This window comes from Dermacentor albipictus, chromosome 4, assembly GCF_038994185.2.
Source record: "Dermacentor albipictus isolate Rhodes 1998 colony chromosome 4, USDA_Dalb.pri_finalv2, whole genome shotgun sequence".
NCBI classification, from domain to species: domain Eukaryota; kingdom Metazoa; phylum Arthropoda; class Arachnida; order Ixodida; family Ixodidae; genus Dermacentor; species Dermacentor albipictus.
The window spans coordinates 133846951-133859842 of NC_091824.1; the positions used below are offsets into that span (position 1 = coordinate 133846951).

At 48.8% G+C, this 12892-nt stretch overlaps 1 long non-coding RNA gene across 1 annotated transcript in view; it reads left to right on the forward strand.

Annotated features, from left to right (window-relative positions):
* Positions 1–12892, forward strand: part of LOC135898403 (uncharacterized) — an 85115-nt gene that overhangs the window by 13824 nt on the left and 58399 nt on the right. Inside the window, exon 2 of the long non-coding RNA XR_010563321.1 lies at positions 6488–6606. This is a non-coding gene — a long non-coding RNA (uncharacterized lncRNA). The remainder of the gene's footprint in view (positions 1–6487; positions 6607–12892) is intronic.

Sequence of the window (12892 nt, forward strand, 5' to 3'; positions counted from 1 at the left end):
TACCTGGATAATTTGTTTAGTAATTAATCGAATTGTATACTTGTGACAATTAAACTGTGGAGTGCATTCGTCGTCGGGATAGTGCTTGAATGTCCCGGGGGGAGTCTCTAAACGTGTCCTGCATTTACTTCACTTTCTCGTTTACTAACGCTCTGCTCGCGATAATATTGACGCATTGGACGTTCTCGAGTTCTAATCTAGCACTTTAGCTTGTCTTAATATTTGCTTTAGTGCCCTTTAACAAAGAGTTTTGAAGGAATACTTTATCATTATAAACGTATATAGCGTCTCTCGCTGTCGTTCTTGTAATGCAGGGATGCAAGAAATGCTTTATTACAAGGCTTCATTATATATGAATACAAGTCTCCTCTTATGTTCTGGCTACATTAACGATATCCGAAGTAAACAGTTAGTCATACGCCTTGAAGAAGCGATTCACTTAGCACTCCGCATGGTAGAGTGAAAACACGATTAATTCAGGCCGCGGACGAGTGTCAAGCAGTGCCGGAGAACAAGAAGCTTTGTCAACGCGCCCCACATTCGGAGTGCAGCAGTCCGAGGCTGCAAGAAACACAACCCAGCGCTATGCAAGTCTGAAAAGTCCTGCGCGCCTTTGTTACTGTCGGGTCACCTTCGAGAATGCCGCGGCCCAAGGCCGAACGTGAGGTGGCAAAAGATCTTCACTGCTTTCCCGCTGCCATCCAAAGACAATGAGGGTTTTCACTGATTTAGCAACACCTCGCACAAGGGAATCAGGAGCCGGATTGGGAAAGCTTTTCGTTCTGCAAGAAGCGCTATTACCATTGGTAGGCACCATCGGCGTCCCCTCACTCGCTATCAAGATTTTCTCGCCTTTACGAACAATCTATTTTTTTTAGTTATTATATGGTGATTAGAACATGTTGGTGTCCTTAATTGGCACCGGCTACTCCTTTTCGCATAGAGATGCGCAACTAATAAAGCCCACAGGTAATCAAAAAGAAATCACCTGAGAAGACTAAAACTGAAAGTCAACTCCGAACCAAAGTAACACAAAGTCCACCTATATAAGTGCAGTAATTCTACATTAAAGCTGAAAGTCAACTCAGAAACACAGCAACACAAAGCCTAGCCACATAAGTACACTAAAGTCAACACAAAGTCTGTTCACATAACTACAATAAAGTCAGGGCACAAAAGAAAACACGTATTAGGCTTACACCAAGGAATCAAGGCGTTGAATGAACCAAAATCGGGTCAAATTAAACACATAGAGTGAGCTTATCACAGATAAATACTCTACTCAATCGCTCGCGTCTATAAATCTTTAGAGCGCCAGTAGCCCTCGTCTTGCAATGAATGAATATATTGGCCATGGACCTAAGATCTTCCCGAGGCTGAAGGGCCTGCGGTCCAATGCCATTAAGTAACGTGTTAAACGTTGTCTCTGTGTGTCGTGTCGCTGACAATCTAGCAGTAGGTGTATGTGCTCATCCACGTGGCCACAAGTGCTTTGGGAACTACCAACTCTTGAAATTTCTTTGCAGAAAGTGTTTTGTATACACGGTACCGATCCACAGATGGTGAACCAGCGTTTCAAAGGTTCTGCTCGTATCCAATGTGGACATAATTTTAAATTTAAGTGAACGGTCAGCGTAAAATAAATCTGAAGATATAGAATTCTGATCGAACCTTGTCACTCTGCAGCCACGGAGTGATGTGTGTCTTAGTGCGTGCCACAATTCGCCTTGCGTTAGAGGAAGTCAGGATTTCACATTGTTAACCATTCTGGTAAGTGTCTTGACGTGTGCAGTGACTCTTCGCCGTTGGTGCAGCGTCTCCTCCAGGCTTAAGCAAACGATTTAGGGACTGAATGAGGTGGCTGCGGTAATGGAAGAAGCGTCGCTAGTTGGGTTACTTGTCTGGCCCGGCCGGCTAGTCAAGTCGATTTTGTATGTGGGAAACAGCGATAACGCTGGGCCGCACGGAGGAAAAGGAGACGCAAAATTCGCGTTGAGTGACGCGAGGCCTTGTATTATTTTGTTCTCCGACCCTCTGTTACATGTGTTACGGAACTGCTTCAGCAGTGAAGAAGGCAACGAAGACGGTAGCATCGTTAGCGCGGACGTGTTATTAAACGTCGGCGTTACACGTATAGTCCGATGAGCACCACCGTGTACTTTCATGCGGCCTTGCAATGACAAGAGGGAAAACCTCAGAGACGGTGTACGTACGCTGTACCTTGCACGGAACGGTGGTGTGGGGGACGCTCTAAGTCATGAAACATAATTTCCCAAGTTGCCGTTCCTCGCGGGACGCGTTTGTGAGCGCCGTCTTTTCCTATACTCGTTCTCAAAAAAGAAGGTGCCGCGCGCATTGAGGTACTCCTTTCGACTCGACAGCTAGGCGCGTGCGAAGCGTACATGGCCGTTACTAGGGAGTTTTAGTGTTGGGGACGCAAGCGGCTTGCGTACGCAAGAACTAGGGGCGACGTTACTGCGCATGCGCAGACCGCTACGTCTACTTGCGTCCTTGGGTTGTTGGAGCGGCCGAAAACATCGCTGCCCCTAAGAGGTCACGTTACCCACGTGACTCTTGCGGTGTAGGAGAACTTACGAGTAGCTAGCGGGTAGATAATCTAATAAATCTTTCGCCAAGTGTCGACAGACGTCGTTTTTATATGTATCAGAGAGGTTTAGGGTGTCTGGTTTTCGGATAAACGCAGTTGGGGTGTTGGGGCCGAGCCATAAACGGGAGCATCTTGCATGGTGCACCCACCTGGCGGCGCAAAGCTCAAATCGACAAAATGAGCTAATATTGCTGTAACCAAGTCTATTCTACTTCGCTGCTGGTGTAAATTTTCGGCACTGGCGTAATTGTGTTGCTGCCAAAAATGTATACCCGCAGCAAAGTAAAAGACACTTGGTTACTGCAATATTAGCTGTTTTTGTCTGTTTGAGCTTTGCGCCACCAGGTGGCAGCACCATGCAGGTCACTCTAGTTCATGGCTCCGCCCCAACGCCCCAGCCTGCGTTTACCCGATTACCGGACGCTGTATGCCTCTCTATTAACTGCTTCTAATAAAAAGAGTTTAATGTACTTTACTTCATATGCTTCATTTCATCATTTATAACATGATAACGCAGCAACGATCAGACGTTGGTGGTGCTGCGAGCGCATGCGACCTCATTGCGGTTTGCGTTTGGGGCCGCTAACCTATAACACGTTTCTGCTTGCGTACGCAAACGCAAACGCACCCAAGCGCTTGGGGCCCCAATGCCTTGCGTCCCCAATACTAAAACTCTCTACTCTTTCGTGCTCAGTCGTAAACGCGCGTTACGTTATCTCTTTCTCCTTTTCCGCTTGCTTTTCACACGTCTTTGCAGCAAGCGTATATATTTCTTTCCGCGCTGTTCCTTCGGTTTTCACCGGGCCTTCCTTCTCTGCCCGCACAAGGGGGCTGTTTCTCGAAAGTTTCCGCCGTAGTGCGCTCGTTGCAGCGCCGTTGCCGCAGCCGTTGCAACCGCCCTGTCGTGCTATTCACCCGACGAGGCTGCTGCTGCCGCCACACTGAGAGCCGAGGGGAAGGAGGTGGAGTAGTAGCGTGAGCAGTGCCGGCATTTCCGGTCGCCCACGCGGCGCGAACGGCTTGACGCCGGGGCGGCAAATGCTGCGACTGAGAAAAGGCGAGAGAGATGAGGACAAAAAAATAAAAATATATGAGAGCGAACGCAGGGAAGGAGACAAATGCAACGGAGCGAATGCTAATATGTGTGGCCCACGCTGTGAATCAGTCGCGCGTGTGTGTGTTCACGCGGGAATAGAAACGAGCCCAAAATGACGGCGAATCGGAGTAGAGAGAGACAGAGTTACGTGTCCGGCAACGAACCCCCTCGGAACAGCGCGCGGCTCTTTTACTGAATACGTGGTTGTAAGTGCTTTGCTGGCAGTTAGTACGCTTTGGGTGCCTATGAATAAAGGAAGGATACTCGTTCGTCCGGGTATCCAAGTGAGCCTGGATACCGCAGTGAATACAAATGAATGAGGCCAGCGCGCTGTCAACCGTGCATCTGGATTCTTCGCGGATGATGCGTGGATGACCACTTATACAAAAAGCATACACCGAATGTGAATTCGGTGTAAAATTCTTTAGAATGTCCGGAACATTAACCAGACGTCATTGGAATACCATCAGGTATACCTTTGTAAGGGACAGTGCACGTGGTCGTGTCGCTGGGCCGTGTATACTGGCGCTTTTTTACAACACTCCTGGCGCCCATCGTGCACAGGACAGTTATCACTCCCTATCCAGAGCGGGGAGCGGGCAGCAGTCCTATTCAATTTCATTTCCGCGCCTTGTTCTCTCTCCGTCGTTGGCGGTATAGACCGCAGCCGTAGTTACGCCTTTTGTCATCACGTCGATCAGTCGGGTGCTGTGGCCGGCGATATACCTGCGCGAAGCAGGCCTGAGGCACGCTCATCCTGTCAGCCTACCGCGTTCCTTCAGTTGACTATTCTCCCCGCTCTGTCTCCCTCCACTGAGCAACTTGACGGCAGCTCTGGTCGCACCCCCAGTGGGCCGACTACTTTCTGCACGGGCTGCACGCCGCCGCCGCCGCCAGCGAAACCGGTGTGCGCGTTTGCGCAGCCTTCGTCGTTCCCGAGAACCCGGAAATAGAATGCGCGCATAACGGACGGCGTATATATACCGTCGCAGCTGAATCCGCTGCGCGCGCGTTACGCCACTGTCGCGGTCTTCGCCGCCCGCGGCGCGATGCGAGATAGTGGGCACCCGTCCCTCATGCGACGCACGAACGCCGCTACCGCCGCGGCCAGTTGCTCGTGGCGACAAAAACCAAAGGGGTCACGAGGTGCGCCGTTGCGACAGGCTGGCGAGTGGCCAGCCTATTACCGGCGCTGACCGCGCCGCTGTCGCTGGCTGAAGGCTGCACATTAGAGCGGCTGAGCCGTTACCGCGAAACACACGAACGGACGTATGTAGAGACGGTCTGCCATTAGCATTCCGACGGCGCCGGCGCGCACACGTCGTCCCATTGGGTGACGCGGCGATGTGAGCGTGCGTCCGTCTCGACGTCCTGTTGCCGTGGCGCACCGTCGAGCTGGGACAGCAAGGCTGACGACTCAACGCGTGCTGCCGCGAGCGCCCACTACCATCGATACACGAGTTCGCGAAGAAACGCTGGAAAGATTCATTCCAGCATTTCTATAGCGTTACTCTTACCAGCCCTTCCAGGTATCAATCATTCGCGGCGAGGGCTAACCCGAGCGCACGCAGATGGCAGGGACTGTAACGACTCCGACTGCAGCTACCGTATTACCGTGAGCCCCATGTAGACGTGTCTTGAACCAGAAATGCTGCTAACATCCTGTGAGGTTGATCATTTAAGACTTCACTCGGACGTTGCGTGTATCTCAATAGGGTCCGGACTTGCAAGGGGAATCGCGCAATGCACGACTGCTTACGGTTAACGCTTTGAGCTCATTCTTATTGGGCTTGCAAATTTGGCAAGATATTGATTATCCATGCTGCAACAGCGCCATTTTCAAAAAGGACGAACAAAGAGAACACAGGAAAGCGTGTGTATTGTGTTCCCTTTACTCGTCCCTTTTGTAGGTGGGGCTGCAGTACGGCTGTGAAATCAATACACCGAATTCGGAAAGATACTTTCAATAGCTTGTTATAAGTGTAGATTTCCTCCCGTAAAAACGTGCAATATTTAAGGCAGAAATACGGAGTTTGTGGCTTGCAGTGACCTTGCAGGGACAATTCCATTTTTTTTTTAACAGCTTGATGGCGCGTTTTTAAAGCTACATATTGTGAATATCCTATGGTATACCTACAGTGCATCTACAACTTTGTAAAATTTTCAGTATGCTTGAAAGAAAAAATTAGTTCTACGAAGTTTAATCTTGATAAACCGAGGCGTTCGCAATCGGTAAGCGTTTCGTTTCCCTGGCAACCGTTCAGAACACCAGCTATGGAACAAATTAGACAATTTTGTACGATGTCACAAATGCAACCACAACTTTGAGATTTCTCCATAATCCTTCTCTTGAAATATACTAAATTTCGATAAAATTCCACACTGATGTTATTGCTGGTTCTGAAGCAAATAAATATTTAATGCACCTGCTATTAAATTTCCAATCGCAATTGACGGGTGCCTGTCTTTACGAACAGCTCTAGCACACGGATTCTTCTCTATTACCTCGGGCCGTAATCTGTATTGAAAGGAAAGTTCTCCGGCTACAACTGTTCGCATACGAGAAGGTTCTAATCAGTCGCGATTCTTGATATAATGTTATCGAAGGAGGCCGGCCAGCGACCAACAGCACCTGCTAACGAAAAGCTTCGTGAATTCAGCCCCCGATTATAATTTCTGTCGCGTTCTTTCCACTGACGATATTTGCGCTGTCGCCGAGATAACGAGTAGACTGCTCTGGTTCCGTGTCTGACATTGCCCTGTTTTCTTCTTCCTGCCTGCAGTCACCCGTTCGCAAGCCCAGCGTAGCCCGTCCTTGAACGACTGGCAACATGGAGTCCGGCTCCTCGCATGATACAACATGAAGAAACAGCGCGGATGAAGGCGAAGCTGAAACAAAATGGTGAGCAGACGGCTTTACTGCCACGTGCGTGCATTGAGCCGCGTTGAACGTGCTGCATTTTTGCAGTTAGGAGCACGGTCTTTATTTTCTTTCATTTTGGCAGCCGCAGCTGATAGGCTCACTCCCGTTGTCGTTTCGAGGTCCGTCGCGTGAATACCACAGTGCGTTCTGAATAGCTTATAAAGAATAAACAAAAAAATCCAGCTTCGCCCGTACTCTGAAGTCGTGACGCGTTAAATGGCGCAATATTATGAGCAGTAAGCCTTGCACACACTGCCACAGATTGTCAGTAAAAGCTTATACTTTCCACTTGCTTTCAAGATGGGGTCACTGCCTTTTCGTTAGAATTCGATTAAAAAAAAGACACCGCCCAAGCACTCCGTACAGCTGGTTACCCAGTTAAGCTGAAACACGTGGAACCGGTGTTTATCACTGGGTTAATCCGGACGGTTCATTGAAGGACGGCTTGCTAGGCTTCCGGACCCTCAGTACGCACTTGCTGCTTGCGCTCGGCTGCACGAGTCTGTTATTGTGCCCGAGCTGCAACATCGGCACGGCGCATACGAGCTCGTTCCCGATTCCGCTCGCGGCGTTGCTGATCGAAAGCTTCCTGCTCCTCAGGAGTACGCATGACGCGTGGCCTACACATTTCGAAGGCGGAGACAAACTGCTGCGCGCGCGCTCGGCTGCGACGCAAAGCAACGACGTCACTATTCGCCCAGCCAATCGCGTGCCTCTGTGTTTTCTTTTTCTTTTTTTTGCGCATGCGTATACGGTTGTGCCGGAGGAGTTTTCGGCGTACAGGCGACAGACAGACAAACGGACGAATCGGCTAGCCATGTACAGCTACGCTGTAATATAGCGAGTTTCAGACATGTGCATTTCGCAGAAGCCTGCATCTGCAGTCCTAACTTGTGTCATTCCTGCTTCATTGCAATTCATTTTCTTGGAAGTGCCGAAGGGTGAATAGATTAAATACTGTTCGTCATCGCTGAATATTGATATTCAAGCTGATCTTTCAGTTAGGTTTGCATGGCTAAACATGAGCAACCTCTCGCTCCAGAATATTGTCACTGTATATCGGCTCCTCATATATATCGTGTTCTTTGTCCGGTTAGCCAACCGGGCTCTTGACTGGTTAACATCCCTGCCTTCTTTTTTACCTATCTCTCTTTCTCTTAGATGTAGATCTATCGCACGTATATTGTCCTTAAGTGTAGATGACAAAAATTATAAGTGTACGTGTTCTTTGTGTTATTGACGCTGCTACATTTGCTGTATTGCTGTAACCCATTGTATTTAGCTACACAGCATAATTTCCGTGTTGAGGTTAATCCAGCCTGTGGTGCAGGCTCTATCTCTGCCACACCCCAGGCCTTGGGATAGGATAGCTGTGCCATTGGTTTGCCTTTCTCTGTGAAAACGCAATATCCGGGATGCACACTTATGGGTTTTACTTCATCACCACTGATAAATTTCTCTCTGTGCAACCCCTTACGTGGGAGTTAGCTGCAAATTGACTGCAGAAAGACGGCTGTTTCTGTTGCGGAACCAACGAACAAGGGCAGTAGCATACTTATAGGTGCTACTTTCGTCGTTTCGCTGGTTTCACCACATTTACACTACGTGTCAGTTTGCCCAGCGAGCACCCCTTAGTGACAGCTTCACTTTCTTTGCGAGTAAAACAAGTGCCTAAAGTGTTTCCATTTTCGGGTAGACCAATGCTTTTATTAACACTGCTGAAGACGCTGTACTACGCCGAGCGTAGTATTTATTTATTTTTTAATTAATTTATTTATTTCGTGAGTAAGACTTCTGACGTAGCGGCAAGTCAATAGGTGTCGTTGAATAGTTCAGATATGCACCAGCTCAGAGATGATTACTACTACTGGTCCCTCAGATGTATCGTGAGGTATTACGTGTGAGTAAATAAATAAATAAATAAATAAATAAATAAATAAATAAATAAATAAATAAATAAACGTAGTTAGTAGTCGTAGTACAGTAGCAAATACCCACTTCTGAGGATTGGCCAAGAATCGTGCACTACGAGTACAAAAAATTAGAGTATCATTGAACTTAAAAAAAATTAATTATAAGTTGATGAGTATATAGGTTGGTCAGTATCGGAAGGATAATGAGAGCCTGTGGCGGACACAACGAAGTCGGTCGTCGCATGCAGATGTAGATCCCAGATTTAGTGGCACATATACCGGCGCATGGCCACTAAGCGGGACTGGCCAAGAAGCAGGCGGTTTGATGTTCATTAAAACAAAACAAAAAAAGCTGAATTTGCGTAGCATAGCGGTGGGTTAAAGGAATATAATTTAGAAATTAGAAAAAGTATTGTTAGGAATTTTGAGATAAGATAATTTTAACTCTAGGGGATCGTCGCATGTAAAAGATGCATCTTACACTTCGTCTTTCGTAACGAACGTCCATGGCCTTGAAGGTCCTCCCTTTTGTCTTTTTTGCTTTTGCTTTTCAACGGTCGTTCTGCCTATACACACAGTCAGAAAAAGGAGCAGAAAGAATATGAGATGATTCTGTCCCTTGATCTTGTGACCGTCCTTGAACCGGCTACGGGCACGGGTTTAATCGATGTTTATTCCGTTCGTCCGGGAATAGCATCACGCAGTGCGTTCCCGCCCGGGCCGTAAGATCGTCATCCGCCAGCCGCCTGCGTTCTCGCGCGGCTCCGTCACGTGCGCCCTTGGCGCGAGAGCGTGTTGAGCCACAATCTCGCACGTGAACGCGGTGGAACGCCGCTGATAGCGGCGGTGTGCCTGCTCCATTGTGTAAGCGAGAAAAGGCCCGCTCCCACCCAACACGAGGCCGCAACCCGCGGCGCCATCGCGGACTCGTTCGCACTTTTTTTTTTTTTTACCGGCGGTTTCCAGTTTTCGACCATTCGACCGTCGACGCGAAGCATAAATTAGGCAAAAGAAGCGTAGGCGCTGGAGACGTCGCAAGAACTCACCAAGAGAGTAGTATGACTCTTACGAAAATGTATGTGGCTCAAAATATAGTGACTGATTTTCTGCGTGCCAGGAATCAGTTCGTCGAAATCGAGTTCTGGGGATTTTCCTGCCAAAACTTCGGTCTGATTTTGAGGCATGTCGTAGTGGATGTTTCCAGGTTAACTTTCGCTAGCTCGGTTTCTTTAACGTGCAGCCAGGGCGTGATACACGAGCGTTTTTGCATTCCTCCCTCATCTCAGAATCCAGCCTCCGCGGCGAGGATCGAACGCACGACATTGTGCTCTGCTCCCTATCTTTGTACATTGTTGTTGTTGTTGTTGTTGTTGTTGTTGTTGTTGTTGTTGCAGCATGATGAACGAAGATAGCCGTGTCGCGAACCCAAGAGGCAACGTAAGCGATGGGACGGCTCGCTTTACTTTATCAATAGTTTATATTGCTGTCATAGTAACAACATCAAAACAATGGTACGAGACGCCCCTTCATCATCACAAGCGCGCAATTATGAAAATGGTTTCTAGGACAAGCAGGCAAGCTGCTACAGAGAGACCACGGGCACATCACACAGAATTGGTTTTTTATCTTCTTTCTCATTGAAGGGGGTGGCTTGAAATATGTGTAACAAAGAAAATTCTATACGCCGAAATCGCTGCTTAGAGCAAATCAATGTCGCCAGGATAGCAAGAGCGCCTTGAATTTTGAATGATGAACTCGGTTGATAAAACTAAGTCCTGGCGGGCTTGGAAATGTAAGGTGTTGTGTCACGTGACTTGCGATCCGCTGCGGCGCTGCGCTTGTTTCGTTGCGGTTGGCAAGCGCGCGAACAGGAGTGCACTGGAACTCCATCGGGGCCAGACGCGTGCTCGTTAGCGCGAGCGAACTTCCAAACTGACGTGCGCCGCGATGCGCGCCCGAGATTGAACGGCCCCTTTGATGCCGCCGACGGCGTAGCAACAAACCGGAGAAACATTCGGGCCAAACAGAAGCCTCCTCGCAATCCGCATGTGCTTTGCTTTCGCCGTGCCTCGAGTCCACACTGCCGAGGCGCTTTGTATACGATTCCTCCTCACGAGGCACTAGTGAGCAGGGACCGCCGGTTTTGTCGCAGTGTAAATATTGAAAGCTGAAAATCCAGCTTTAGAACGTCTGCTCGACATGGGAATGCTGCTGAGTTCCTGCGAACTCGAACTTCCATATAGGCAACAATAGGTCGAAGGAAATAGGCGCGTAAACACATTTTGTCTATGGGCAAAACTTTGTCCATGGACTGCAAGCTTTACGTGTAGAAAAGGACAAAGGCGTTTGAACAGTAAGCAGACAGCTCTGAAGTCCTTAGACAATCAACCGACTATAGTATATGAATTCGATTTTTAAAAGATTCACGCGCACGTTTAGCTGTGCCAGGCATAGGTCAACATACATCCCATTTCTCGGGCATCAGGCACAGCGTTAGCTAGTGAGTAAACGTGAGTACGAACGGGGCAGTGCCGGTAAACGCGAGTGTGAACGAAAGTCAGTGACGGTGAATTTGAGTGGACGTGAGTATTAACGTGAGTACTGTAGTCGAGCCTAAGTACACGTACGTGAGTATGCATGTGAGTGAGCCGCCGTGAACGTCGTATGAACGTTAGTGAGTGTTGGTTCGCACGAGTGGGAACGTGAGTGCGTACCGACGAGCGTGATTGAGGTATGTCGTCTACAAAAATATTGGAGAGTGAGGTACGATTGAGCTATAGTAGACGCTTATTCTGCCGACATATGTTGCCAGGCTACGTCGGCGAAGTTATATGAGCCGCTACCATATACGCTACCGTACGATAAAGATCGTGCGGTTCCCGTTCTTCGCCAGCCGAATGCAGCGGCGCGTTGCCTAGAATAGGTACTGTGCCAACCGTGCAAGGCCGCCGGCTTCTGAGGTGTGCGTCGCTCCCTCGTCTCGTACGGCGCGGGTACTCTCGTTTCGTCGAGTAGACACGCGTGCGAATGTTTTATTTATTTATTTATTTATTTATTTATTTATTTATTGCTCACGCGCGCGCAGCGGATGTCTTGCATACTCGGCAGCATACATTTCACGGATAGGCTATACAACGTTATCCAGCATTGAAGTTTTTCGCCAACGAACGCAGGAAACGCAGTAGCTGTAACACCGCTCTGAAACACTACTTGCACGCGCAGTGTTCGCTGGAGTTGTTCGCTGAGAGATTCTCTGCAGAGCAGTGCTAAAGCTGCAAGAGGTGGACCTCGAGTTTCATTTCGTTGCGTTTTATGCGTGGCTCTGGACTTTGAGACCCGTGGTGACACGACTCAGGGACCATTGAAAAGGCGCCAGGACTAAACAATTGCCCGATCAAAATGCCCGGTCGATGCCCCCCTGTTGCTGCGTCGCAACCGCCAAAGCCACCTGCTCTACCCTTTCTGCATGACTATGTATACGAATTCCCCAAGAAATGGTTATGGACAGCGAGTTCCGTCTGCCGCAAGAAACGGTAATTGTTCGATTGTGCTTCACTAACGACCTCATCTCGATGGGATGCATGATAGCGTATACGTCGTTCGGCGGTAGCTTCTCGAGTACGGTGTAACCGGAGTCTCGTCCCCCCGGAAAGTTCCGAGTGAGGCAGCTGTCAGCATGCCGCTTAGCTGGACACGCCTGCTGCTCCTATGCCATTGCGCTGGCTGTACACTGAATACAGCGCTGGCTTAACTTGAGGTGTGGTACTAAGGTTCTATCTCAGAAAGAACAGCAACGATTGAACTCATCGGAAGAGAAGATAGACACGTTATCAAACACGTTTAAATGACTCAAAGCGGGCTGCGCAAATGCTTATTGACATTGAAAGCACATCAGGACCCTATGCAGTTGCCCTCGAAGCATACTTCTTTTTTATTAACTGTAGCCGCACATGTCTTGTTTAGGCTAGAATAGCGCGGCACGCTTGGGCCAATCTTTGATTTCATCAGAAACATCGCTATCCTTTGCCCCATATATACACCCGCCGTTGAACAAGTTAAGGGCAACGATGAAACTTTCATTTGGGCTAATTGGTTAATTACGAAAGTATAGACAGAGCTGCGCGCAAGAACGCGGGGAGAGGTGGGACGGGCGCACCCGTCATCACTGTGCTTGGCCCCTTTTCTTCCCGTGTCTCACATCGATAACTCGGTCGCCATTTCAGCGATTTGTCGAAACAGAAAAGCTGCATGTAGCAAGGCGATGCTCCGAAATAGTCTCCCACTTTTCGAGTTTGTGCCGCTTCCGTTTCTCGATTGGCTTAAAGCGCGATTTTAGCGGGACGCGTAATTAT